Raw genomic sequence first — 12285 nt, 5'->3', positions numbered from 1 at the left:
GCTGCTTCTCCTTTTCTCTGCTCCAGCGCCCATCTCTGCCTTCGCACAGGCTGTCTCCCATGCCTAACTCATCTCCATCATCATTTCCTTCTCACAGAATCCCTGACTTGCTCTAGAACCTGGGCCAAGAACAACCTTTGACACGAGGCTTTCCCAGGTTCTCCCAGCTACTTGTGCCTGCTTTCCTGTAATCACCCACTGGCTCTACATAGAGTAGAGCTTCTTGCTCTCCAGCATGGCATCATTTTGGTCACTGTTTCCTCAATATCTGGCACCAGCTTTAAAAAGTGCTTGTTCAGGGGCAGCTAGATGGCGAAGTGGATAGAGCACCGGCCCTGGATTCAGGAATACCTGAGTTCGAATCCAGCCTCAGACATTTAACACTAGCTGTGTGACCCTGGGCAAGTCACTTAACCCCAATTGCCTCACCAAAAAAAAAAAATGCTTGTTCAGGGCAGCTAGGTGGTACAGTGGATAGTGCACTGGCCCTGGAGTCAGGAGGACCTGAGTTCAAATCCGACCTCAAACACTTAAAACTTACTAGCTGTGAGACCCTGGGCAAGTCACTTAACCCCAATTGCCTCACCAAAAAAAAAGTACTTGTTGGTGTGCATGCCCTTTGACCCACCAATACCACTGCTAGGTTTATATCCCAAAGACATCCCCCAAAAGAGAACAAGACCTATTTGTACAAAGACATTGATAGCAGCTCTTTTTGTGGTGGCTAAGAATTGGAAATCAAAGGAATGCCCATCCACTGGGGAATGGCTAAACAAACTGTGGTATATGATTGTGATGGATTATTATTGTGCTATAAGAAATGAGAAGCAGGAGGGTTCCAGAAAGGCCTGGAAAGACTTGTATGAACTGATGTATAGCAAAGTGAGCAGAACCAAGAGAACATTGTGCACAGTGACAGCAATATTGTTTGATGAAAAACTGTGAATGACTTGACTATTCTCAACAATACAATGATGCAAGGCAATCCCAAAGGACTATCCACCTCCAAAGAAAGAACTGATATTTCTGGAACACAGACTGAAGCCTGCTATTTTTCACTTTCATATTTTTCTTTTATTCAAATTTTATTGTACAAAATGATTAATATGGGGGCAGCTAGGTGGTGCAGTGGATAGAGCACCAGCCTTTGATTCAGGAGGGCCTGAATTCAAATCTGGCCTCAGATGCTTGACACTTACTAGTTGTGTGACCCTGGGCAAGTCACTTAACCCTCATTGTCCCCCTCCCAAAACAAAACTCAACAAAATGACTAATATGGTAATGTTTTACATAATTGCACATGTATAAATTATACCTGATTGCTTACCTCCTTAGGGAAGGAGATGATGAGGGAGAGAATAAGGGATAGAATGTGGAACTTAAAACTTTAAATAAAAATGTTTATTATTATTTTAAAAAAAAATTCTCACCAGTTAAAAAAAGTTCTTGTTAGGTGACTGATTGATTGGTGGTGCCTAACTCAGAGCTATCCTGAAACAGAAGGACCAGAGGCTTGTTTAGTAGAAGGGGACCCCAGAGACCCTTGGGCCCAGCCTCCATCACAACATCCCACACACTGCACATGCAGCTAACATGCTTGTGCACAGATCAGTGAAGTAACCCAGAGGAGAAAACCAGAAGCTGAACTCTATTTACCCTCATGTCAAGGAAGAGCACAGCTTCTGCACCAAAGTACACTGGGTTGGGGGTCAGAGGGCCTGGCTTTGAACCTTGACTCTGCCACTTCTCAGCTAGCTCACCTTCCCCCCTCCAGACCTCAGTTTCCTCCTCTGTAAAACTATGACTATATGTCGAGTTTCTTTTAGCCCCACCATTTTATAAGAGATATCCTAAGGTCCTTTTGTCTCTGAAATCCTAAAATAGCCTTTATACCAAAGGAACAGAAATGGGGCTTCAATATTTGTGAATAGGTAAGCATTTTAGGACAGACAGAAAAGACATAAGGGAAGGAAGGAGGAGGGAGAGCAGAGAGGGAGGGAGGGAGGAAAGAAGGAAGAGAGGGAAGGAGAGAGGAAAGAGGGAAGGAAGGGAGGGAAGGAGGGAGGAAGGGAGCAAGAGAGGAATGGAGGGAGGAATGAAGGAAGAAAAGAGGAAGGGAAGAGAGGAAAGAAGGAAGGATGAAAAGAAGGAAGGAAGGAAGGGAGAGAGAAAAGAAAAGATGGAAGGAAGGAAGGAGGAAAGGATGAGAGAGAAGGGGAAAGAAAGGAAGGAAGGGAGGGAGGGAGGGCAAATGGAGGGAGGAAGGAAGCTAATTAGTTGGCATAGTGGATAGAGTGCTATACTTGGAGTCAGGAAGACCTGAGTTTGAATTCTGCCTCAGACAACTCCAGGGGGTTTCCATCACCTACAGGATTAAGTATAACAGCCTTTGTTGGGTGTTCAAAGCCCTTCATAACCTGCCCTCCCCTTCCTGTTTCCAGCCTTCCACAATTCCCCTCCGTGTACTCTTTGATCCGGTGACACTGGCTCCCTGCCTGTTCCATGAACAAGCTGTTCTTTCTCCCAACTCCCATCATTCTCTCTGGCCTCACCCAGGCCCTGAATGTTCTCCCTCTTCCCCCCCCCCCACCCCGGTCTCCTCTAAGTCCCAGCTAAAGTCCCTTCTTTTTATCACAAGAGACACGTCTCCCTTGACATAACAAGAGCTGGGGTTTATATAGAGCTTTTAGGCTTGCAGAGTTCTACCTGCATTATTCCCCTTGATGCTCCCATTTTAGAGAAGAGGAAATTGGCTCAGAGGGTCCAGGGCTTTGCCTCCACATTCACACAGGATGTGGCATGGATGAAGTGCCAGCCCTGGACCCAGAATCTCGGAGCTGGCAGGCACCTCCGTGGCCATCCAGGAGACCCCAATCTTAGAAAAGGAGCCTCTGGAGCAGGGGTTACCCTTTGAAGATCTGTCAGTGGGGAGCCTGTTACCCCCCCACACCCCGAAAAATCATTCTGCTTTTGGGTGGTGAGAAAGCTCTCCTTGATATCCTGCCCGAATGGGTGGCCCTCCGGCCTTAACCGCTTGCTATTCCTTGTCTGTTGTGACCAGCCTCCCAAGCTCTAGATCCCAGCCAGCTAGCTCTGACCCCCTGTGTTCCTGCACCACAGTTCTTTCCCACCTCTCCCCACCCTTCATCCCAGGCAAAGTGAGGCCTGGAAGCATCGGGGTGCCATTAACTGGGGTGTGCCTCCTACTCTGAGCTCATAAGAGGGGAGAAGGAGCAAGCCTGTGGCTCCTGTGTCCATGGGCAGGCAGACCTCCATCGGGCTCCTCACTGCAAGGACATGTCTGGACACCCACGGAAGCCACTTCACTCGCTCATAGTGACTAATTGTTGCGTAGGGCATGGAAGGAGCCTTCAGGCTGGCCAGACACTTTGCAGACATTTTTGCATTTCCTATTGACCCCTGGGTAGCATCATCTCCATTTTACAGACGGGGACTTTTTCAGGAAATCCCACAGATGGCTTGTGGGAGATCAAGATCTCCAAACTCCCAGCCTAGCCCCCAGCACTCTGGTGTAACACATGGGAGCTAGACTGGGGACACGGAGAGGCATCTTTTCACGATTAAGTTTCCTGGTGCGTCCCAGCGCCTTATGGGAATGACGAGGTGGGGTTGTTATCTCTCATGTCCTGGGAACCCATGGAAAACCAGGCTTTGGGCCTTTGAGAAAACACTACCCTACCCTATTGTATGGGAAGAGACAACCCAGGGCCAGGGCCATGACTGAATATGAGGCCAGAGACAGTGTGTCCCTGCATGTCTGGACATGTCAGAGAAGGAGGAATCTGTGGAGGGACCCCAAGTTCTTGATCTTGTGGGTGTGGCAGTGTCTGGGCTTTCCCAAAGTCTCAGAGAGAGAAAGAAGTCCTATCTAACCCAGACCTGACCAAGAATCTTGTCTCCAACATCCTTGACAAGCGATCATCTGGTCTTTGCTTGAATCCGGGATTAAGAAGTTCCCCCTTGGGGCAGCTAGGTGGCGCAGTGGATAGAGCACTGGCCCTGGAGTCAGGAGTACCTGGGTTCAAATCCGACCTCAGACACTTAACACTTACTAGCTGTGTGACCCTGGGCAAGTCACTTAACCCCAATTGCCTCACTTAAAAAAAAAAAAAGAAGTTCCCCCTTACTTTAAGCTCCCACTGACCTCTTGGCAACACCCCCTATTGCCTCCATTAAGCAGAATACGTCTGGGCCCCCAAGAAGGTGCCCCTGTGCCCCCCGGGTCTTCTCTTTCCTCCAAGTTAAAATTCCCAAGCCTGTCACTGAATCCTTACATCGCTTTGGTTGACCTTGCTTCCACAGAAATGATTTTGGAAACCAGCAGGGCTGTTTCTGGAAAAGAAGGACCCATGAACTCTCCCCTGAGGTCCTTTCCAGCTCTGAGAGTTACGGCCCCAGGACCCCAGCCAGCACCAAGACCATGAGTCCCAATCTCTTGAGTGTGCCAACTATCAAGACCAGGAGGGAAACCCCTTTATTCCCTCAGTGACTCAAGGAACTGCAGCTCCCCAGGCCCTGGGGAACGGTGAGACACAAGGACAGCTTCACCATCTCTCAGCTCTGGGCCTTCTTTCTGACTGGTCCTCACACCTGAAACCTCTCCCTCTTCTGCTCTGACCACTGACCTCCCCAGCTTCCTTTAAGGTCCAATGAAAATCCTGCCTTCTACAGTAAGCCTTCCCCAACTCCTCTTGGTTCTAATGCCTTCCCTCTGTTAATGCCTGTTTAAGTTGCATGGTTTTTGCTTTGTCTGTATCTGCTTGCATGTTTTCTCCCTTACTCTACTGGGAGTTCCTTGAGGGCAGGGACTCTTTTACCCCTTTTTGTATCCCCAGAACTCAGCCCAGTGTTTTTTCAAATTAAATTTTGCCTTAAAATCGCAATCTCCAGTTAAACAAAAGACACACGCTTCTCCTCTTGTCTTCCTTCCTCTTTGCTTGTGCCTGTCAGAGTAGAAGGGGGGGGCATCCATCCACCTTGGCATGTCTTAGGGGGACAACCTTGGCTCATCTCCCTGGGCCAGTGAGGTGCAGGCATCCCAGGACTCCTTTCAGCAGTGCCAGCTTCAGGACACAGGGAGGGACACAGGCTGTCCGGTGAATGAGGCCTCTGTAAGGTGTAGAACTCTGGGAGGAGGAGGGCTAAGGGGGGCATTTCTGGATGACCCTGCTAAAAGGCAGGAGTCGGGGCTGTGTGTAGATGGGCTCCTCTGCTCTCCCTGCCTTGCCCTTGGTAGGATGAGCTAGGGGAGCTCCCGGATGGCAGAACGTGGGGTTACCTGGCCAAGTGGCCAGTGTCCCCCAAACAGCATTTTCCTGAAGTACAGCATTCAGTTCCAGACAATCCACTGGGCCCACACAAAAGAGACACTGCCCCGCTCCCTCCTTCCCTCCGCCCCCTGGACAATCCCAAAGGTGATTAGCAGCCTTTCTCTCCTTCCCTGGCTTTAAAAGGAGGCACCAATAATCCAAACCAAATAAGAGTGACCTCGGAACCTTTTCTGCTGCATTTTTTCTCATGCCACAATTTCTTTAGCGTGTGAGTGATCTGAAGGGCCGGCCAGCCAGGCTGCCTTCAGGCCCCTTTGTCAGGCAGCCTGCCTTTGATCTCACCTGCCTGTCAGGGGGGAGAGGGCTCCCTCCTGGCCAGTCCCTCCCAGAGCTAGCCCGGCCACAAATTGGCAGCCTAATAAAGATCCAGCTCTGGACGGAAAGGTTTTAACCCTTTCACTGACCCCAGAGCTGAGGAAGAAAAGGGACAGGGGAGGGTGGGGGAAGAAAGCATCAGAATAACGATATTTGCCTAGCAATAATAATAATAGAAGTCCCTTGAGGACAGGGACTGTTTCCAAAGGATCCGAATTCTGAGATTGATTTTATCATGGAGGAAACTGAGGCCCAGGAAGGGGGAGGCACTTGGTCACTCAGTGCCCACCACAAGTGGGATCTGAACTCGGTCTCTGACTCTAGATCCTATGTTCTCTCTTCTGCACCACACTCTGTTTAGTACCAAGCAGAGAACGGGGACACAGGCCATCCTTTAACGAGTGATTGTTCACTGACTAATTGTATAGATCAGAAAATCAAGGTGCAGGGAGATGACTGACTTGCCTAGGGAAAAGCATTATGGAAGGATTATTTTCCAAAGTGCTTCCCAAAGTGGGAGTAGGAGTGGAGGTGGGAAGAATGTGTAAATTATATAAATGCTGTAGCATTAGATAAATCTTGGAAGCAGAGATTCAGCCACCTTGGAGCCCATCTAGCTGAATCCCTTCATCTCATAGAGAAGAAGAAATAAAGTGACTTAAACAAGGTCACACAGATGGCTGAAATCTCATCAGGGGGCTACTCCCTCCAATGGTGCAGATTGCAACCCATGCATGCCAGACTGTGTCCAACTCCCATAAATGTGCCTGACCTCCCATAAATCCTCCAAGGGTCTAGGCAATGCATTGGGAATGCATGAACTTTCCCTCAGGCTTCCTTCACTCTTACTATTAAATATTACATAATTATAATAACAAAACAGGTACTTTACACATTGTAAAAATGCAAAAGGGAAATCCCTTAAAGGAAAAATGAATCAATGACCATCTGCTTAATGCCTTAGTACTGAATTCCTCTATCTTTCAGCCCAAATTATTTGTGACTTCTGGATCTCAAACACTGCTCAATTTGTAATTTGCCTAAGTGCTACTTGCTTATTATGTATATTTTAAATAAGATTGTCTAAGCAGTGTGTCCTAGAGGACAGGACAATGGGCTTGAAGTCAGTTCAGATCTTACCTCAGACACTTACTAGTTGTGTCACTGTATGAAAGGGTACCTCTCTGCCCCTTGGTTTCCTCATCTACAAAATCTGTTTTTCCTTCCTGCATATTGGGTCCACGCAGAAGAACAATTTGCAGATCAATGAAATGGTCTGAAGAATTCTGAATCACAGGGAAGAGGCTTAGGGTTCTCAAGGCATATGTCCATCCTATTATACCAGATTGATGAATAGCCCTTCTCCATTTTAGGGGTCAACATATCTAAGGAAACAGGACAAGTCACTTAGAATCTGAGCTTCTTTTCCTTGGGACAGGGAGGTGGTATATTCTATCCTGAGCCACCCATTCTTTTTTTTTTTTTTTTGGTTCAAAAATATTTATATTTATTTATTTATTTATTTATTTATAATTTTCCCCAAGTTACATGTAAAAACAAATTTTCACATTGATTTTTTAAACTTTGTGTTCCAAATTCTCTTCCTCCCTCCCTCCCCACCCCCCCAAGAACTCAAGCAATTCAATATAAGTTATACATGTGCAGCCATGCAAAACATTTCCACATTAGTTAGGTTGTGGAAGAAAACAGACAAAAAAAGCTTTAGAAAGAGGTACTAACAAAAACAATTATTCGTCAATCTATATTCAAATACCATCAGTTCTTCCTCTGTAGATGGATTGCATTTTTCATAAGTCCTTCTGATAGCAGCCTGCTCACCATTTCTTACAGCACAATAGTGTTTCCTCCCAATCTCATCCCGCAATTTGTTTAGCCATTCCCCAATTGATGGGTATCACCCCAATTTCAAATTCAACTTTTGTTTGTTTGTTTGTTTTTTAAGTGAGGCAATTGGGGTTAAGTGACTTGCCCAGGGTCACACAGCTAGTAAGTATTAAGTGTCTGAAGTCAGATTTGAACTCAGGTACACCTGACTCCAAGGGCCGGTGCTCTATCCACTGCGCCACCTAGCTGTCCCTCAAATTCAACTTAAAAAAAAAAAACTCCTTTAGGATATCAACCTAGTAGTAGTATTGCTAGGTTGAAGAGTATCTGGGCCACCCATTCTGAAAATATTAATAACCCCTCTCCTTGATACACATCTTTGCCCCTCACCCTTTCCAAGTTTATGGTTTAAATGGAACCAATTTCATTTTAAGTAAGTGGTCTTCTAATGATTAGCATTGTTGATGACATGAAAGGTGATGGAGAGACAAATGCCTATGTAGCACAGAATCTCATAACAATGACTTGGTTGCCAGAAGAAACCCAACAGACATCCTCAAAAATTGAGTGTCAGAAAAGGAAATGGGGGACTTCTGGAGCCAAGATGGCAGAGTAAGGTGAAACCCCACCTGAGCTCTCCCAAATTGCCCTCCAATCAACTTTAAAATAACACCCCCAGGGGAAGCTAGATAGCGCAGTGATAAAGCACTGGCCCTGGATTCAGGAGTACCTGAGTTCAAATCCGGCCTCAGACACTTGACACTTACTAGCTGTGTGACCCTGGGCAAGTCACTTAACCCTCATTGCCCTGCAAAAAAAAACAAAAACAAAAACAAAAAAATAACACCCCCAAAATGAATTCTGGAATGGCAAAACTAACAAAAGAATAGGATGAAATCTTGGAAGAATGAAAAACATACAGACTCCTCCCACCTGCCAAATTAACCCTGAAAACAGTGGCACAAAAAACCTGAAACTTAGGACAATACTGCCTGTATCCCAGGAACAGAGCCCAACTTTAACATAAAATTTGAAGTCAAGAAATAGGCTAGGGAAAAGAAGCAAAACAAACAAACAAGCAAAAAGAACTAACCACAGAAAATTACTATAGTGACAGGGAAGATCAAAACACAAACTCCATGAGGACAACTATGCCAAAACAGCCACATGTGAAACTTCAAAGAAAAATGTGAATTGGTGTCAGGTCCAAAAAGAATTCCAGAAGAATATGCCTGATAAAGGCCTCATTTCTCCAATATATAGAGAACTGAGTCAAATTTATAAAAAATACAAGTAATTCCCCAATTGATAAATGGTCAAAGGATATGAACAGGCAGTTTTCAGACAAAGAAATCAAAGCTATCTACACTCATATGAAAAAATGCTCTAGATCATTATTGATCAGAGAAATACAAATTAAAACAACTCTGAGATATCACCTAACACCTATCAGAGTGCAAATATAACAAAAAAAGAAAATATTGGATGTTGGAGGTAGTGTGGGAAAGCTGGGAAGTTAATCCAGTGTTGGTAGAGTTGTGAAAAGATTCAACCATTCTGAGAACAATTTGGAACTATGCTCAAAGGGCTATAAACTGTGCATACACTTTGATCCAACAGTACCACTGCTAGGTTTATATCTCAAAGACATCCCAAAAAGAGAAAAAGACCTATTTGTACAAAAAATATTGATAGCAGCTCTTTTTTTGGTGACTAAGAATTGGAAATCAAAGAAATGCCCATCAATTGGGGAATGTCTAAACAAGCTGTGGTATATGATGGTGATGGAATATTATTGTGCTATAAGAAATGAAAAGCAGCATGATTTCAGAAAGGCCTGGAAAGACTTGTATAAACTGATAGATAGTGAAGAGAGCAGAACCAAGAGAACATTGCTCACAGAGACAGCAATATTGTTTGATGAAGAGCTGTGACTGATTTGACTATTCTCAATAATACAATGATCCAAGACAATACCAAAAGACTAATGATGAAAAATACTATCTACCTCAAAAAAAAAGAACTGATATTGATGGAACACAGACTGAAGCATGCTATTTTTCAGTTTCTTTCATTTTTTCTTTTATTAAAGTCTTCATATACAAAATGACTAATATGGTAATGTTTTACATAATTGCACATGTATAACCTATATCTGATTGCTTACCACCTCAGGCAGGGGAGAAGGGAGGGAGGGAAGGAGAGATAGAAATTGGAACTGAAAACTATATATAAAAATGCTTATTATTTTCTTTAAAAAAGCAAATAAAGAAATAAAGAAAAATAACTCCTGGAAGAGCTAAAAAAGGATTTAAAAATCAAATAAGAGAGGCAGAAGAAAAATTGGGAAAACAAATGAGACTGATGGAAGAGAATCCTAAAAAAAAAAAAGAGTTAGCAGCTTGGTAAAGGAAGCACATATGGGGAAAAAAGGATATACAAAAATTCACTAAAGAACACAACTCCTTAAAAAGTAAATTAGCCAAATGGAAAAAGAAGTACAAAAGCTTATTGAAGAAAATAATTCCTTAAACATTAAAATTGGACAAGTGGAAACTAATGATTACATGAGACATTAAGAAACAATAAAATAGAATCAAAAGAATGAAAAAAAAAGAAAATGTGAAATATTTCATTGGAAAAATTATTTTCCTGGGAAATGGATCAAGGAGAGATAATGTAAGAATTGTTGGACTCTAAAAAATTAAAAAAAAAAAAAGAATTGTTGGACTACTTGAAAGCCTGGATTAAAAAAAAAAAAGAGCCTGGACCTCATATTTCAAGAAATTATAAAGGAAAACTGTCCTGATATACTAGAACCAGAGGAAAAAATTAAAATAGAAATAATCCACCAATTGCCTCCTGAAAGAGTTCCCAAAATGAAAACTTCTAGGAATATAATAACCGAATTCCAGAACTCTCAGCTAAAGGAGACAATATTGCAAGCAACCAGAAAAAAACAATTCAAATATTATGGAACCTTAGTCAGGATCACACAAGATTTAGCGGCTTCTACATTAAAGGAATATGTTATTCTGGAAGGCAAAAGAGCTAGGATTACAACCAAGAATCACCTAACCAGCAATACTGAATATAACCTTTCAGGGGAAAAACGAATAATCAATGATATAGAAGACTTTCCAGCATTTCTGATGAAAATACTAGAGCTGAATGGAAAACTTGATTTTCAAATACAAAGACTAAAGAGAAGCATAAAAAGGTAAACAGGAAAAGAGAAAACATGAAGGATTTAATAAGGTTAAACTGTTTATATCCCTACATGGAAAGATGATACTTGTAACTCTTAAGAACTTTATCATTCTTAGGGGAATTAGGAGTATATATATAAACAGAGGGCAGGAGTGTGAGTTGAATATGAGAGAATGATATCCCAAGAAACAAAACTAAGGGGTGAGAAAGAGGTATGCACTGGGAAAAGGAAGAAAAGAGAGCTAGAATGGGGTAAATTATCTCCGATAAATTGCATAAAAGAGCTAGTACAGTGGAGGGGAAATGGGAGGGCTGACAAGAAAGTCTTGAACCTTATTATCATCAGATTTGGCTCAGAGAGGAAATTAACATACATACTCATTTGGGTATAGAAATCTATCTTACCCTAAAGGGAAGCAGTAGGGGAATGGGATAAGAGAAGGGGGGGTACTGATAAAAGGGAGGCAGTAGTCAGAAGCAAAACACTTATAAGGAAGGACAAGATGAAATGAGAAAGAGAAAGTGGGGTAAAGAGGGGTAAAAATAGGATGGAGGGAAGCACACAGTTAGTAATCATAACTGAATGTGAATAGGATGAAGTCACCCATAAAATGGAAGCAACTAGCAGAGTGGATTAAAAACCAGAATCCTACACTATGTTGTTTATAAGAAATACATTTGAAGCACATAGACACACACAGAATAAAGGTAAAGGACTGAAGCAGAATCTATTATGCTTCTCCTGAAGTAAAAGGAAAAAAGAAAAAAGCAGGGGTAGTAACTGTGATATCAGACAAAGCATAAACAAAATTAAATCTAATTAGAAGATGTAAGGAAGGAAACTAGATCTTGCTAAAAGGCAACATAGACAATGAAGTAATATGAATACTAAGCATACATGTGCCAAATGGCATAGCATCCAAATTTTTAAAGAAATTAAATGAGCTACAGGAGGATATAGTAAAATTATACTAGTGGGAGACCTCAACTTTTCCCTCTCAGAACTAGATAAATCTAACCACAAAATAAATAAGAAAGATGTTAAGGAGGTGAATAGAATTTTTAGAAAAATTAGATATATAAAGACTCCTGGAGAAAATCGAATGGGGATAGAAAGGAATATACCTTTTTCTCAGTGGTACACGTCACCTACACAAAAATTGACCATGTGTTGGGGCATAAAAACCTCACTAACAAATTCAGAACAGTAGATATATCAAATGAATCCTTTTCAGATAATAATGCAATAAAATAAAAATTATATTCAATAAAGGGCCAGGGAAAGATAGATTAAAAATTAAATGGAAACTGAATAATCTCATCCTTAAGAATGAGTGGGTCAAATAACAAATTATAGAAACAATAATTTCATTAAAGAGAATGATAGCAATGAGACAAGAAAAGGAAATAGGCCAGTGATGAATGAATGTGCTATGGATGAGTGTTCACGTGTGATGAATCTGTGTGCCTGGAGAGTATTCACATGACTGCAGAAGCACATGAAACTCTCTTATTGCCACTGAGTGTTGAAGCATATTTCATAGCAATAATAATTGCCGGTTAG

The sequence above is a fragment of the Dromiciops gliroides genome, chromosome 6, assembly GCF_019393635.1.
Source record: "Dromiciops gliroides isolate mDroGli1 chromosome 6, mDroGli1.pri, whole genome shotgun sequence".
Classification (NCBI taxonomy): domain Eukaryota; kingdom Metazoa; phylum Chordata; class Mammalia; order Microbiotheria; family Microbiotheriidae; genus Dromiciops; species Dromiciops gliroides.
Note: the sequence above shows the minus strand (reverse complement) of the source record.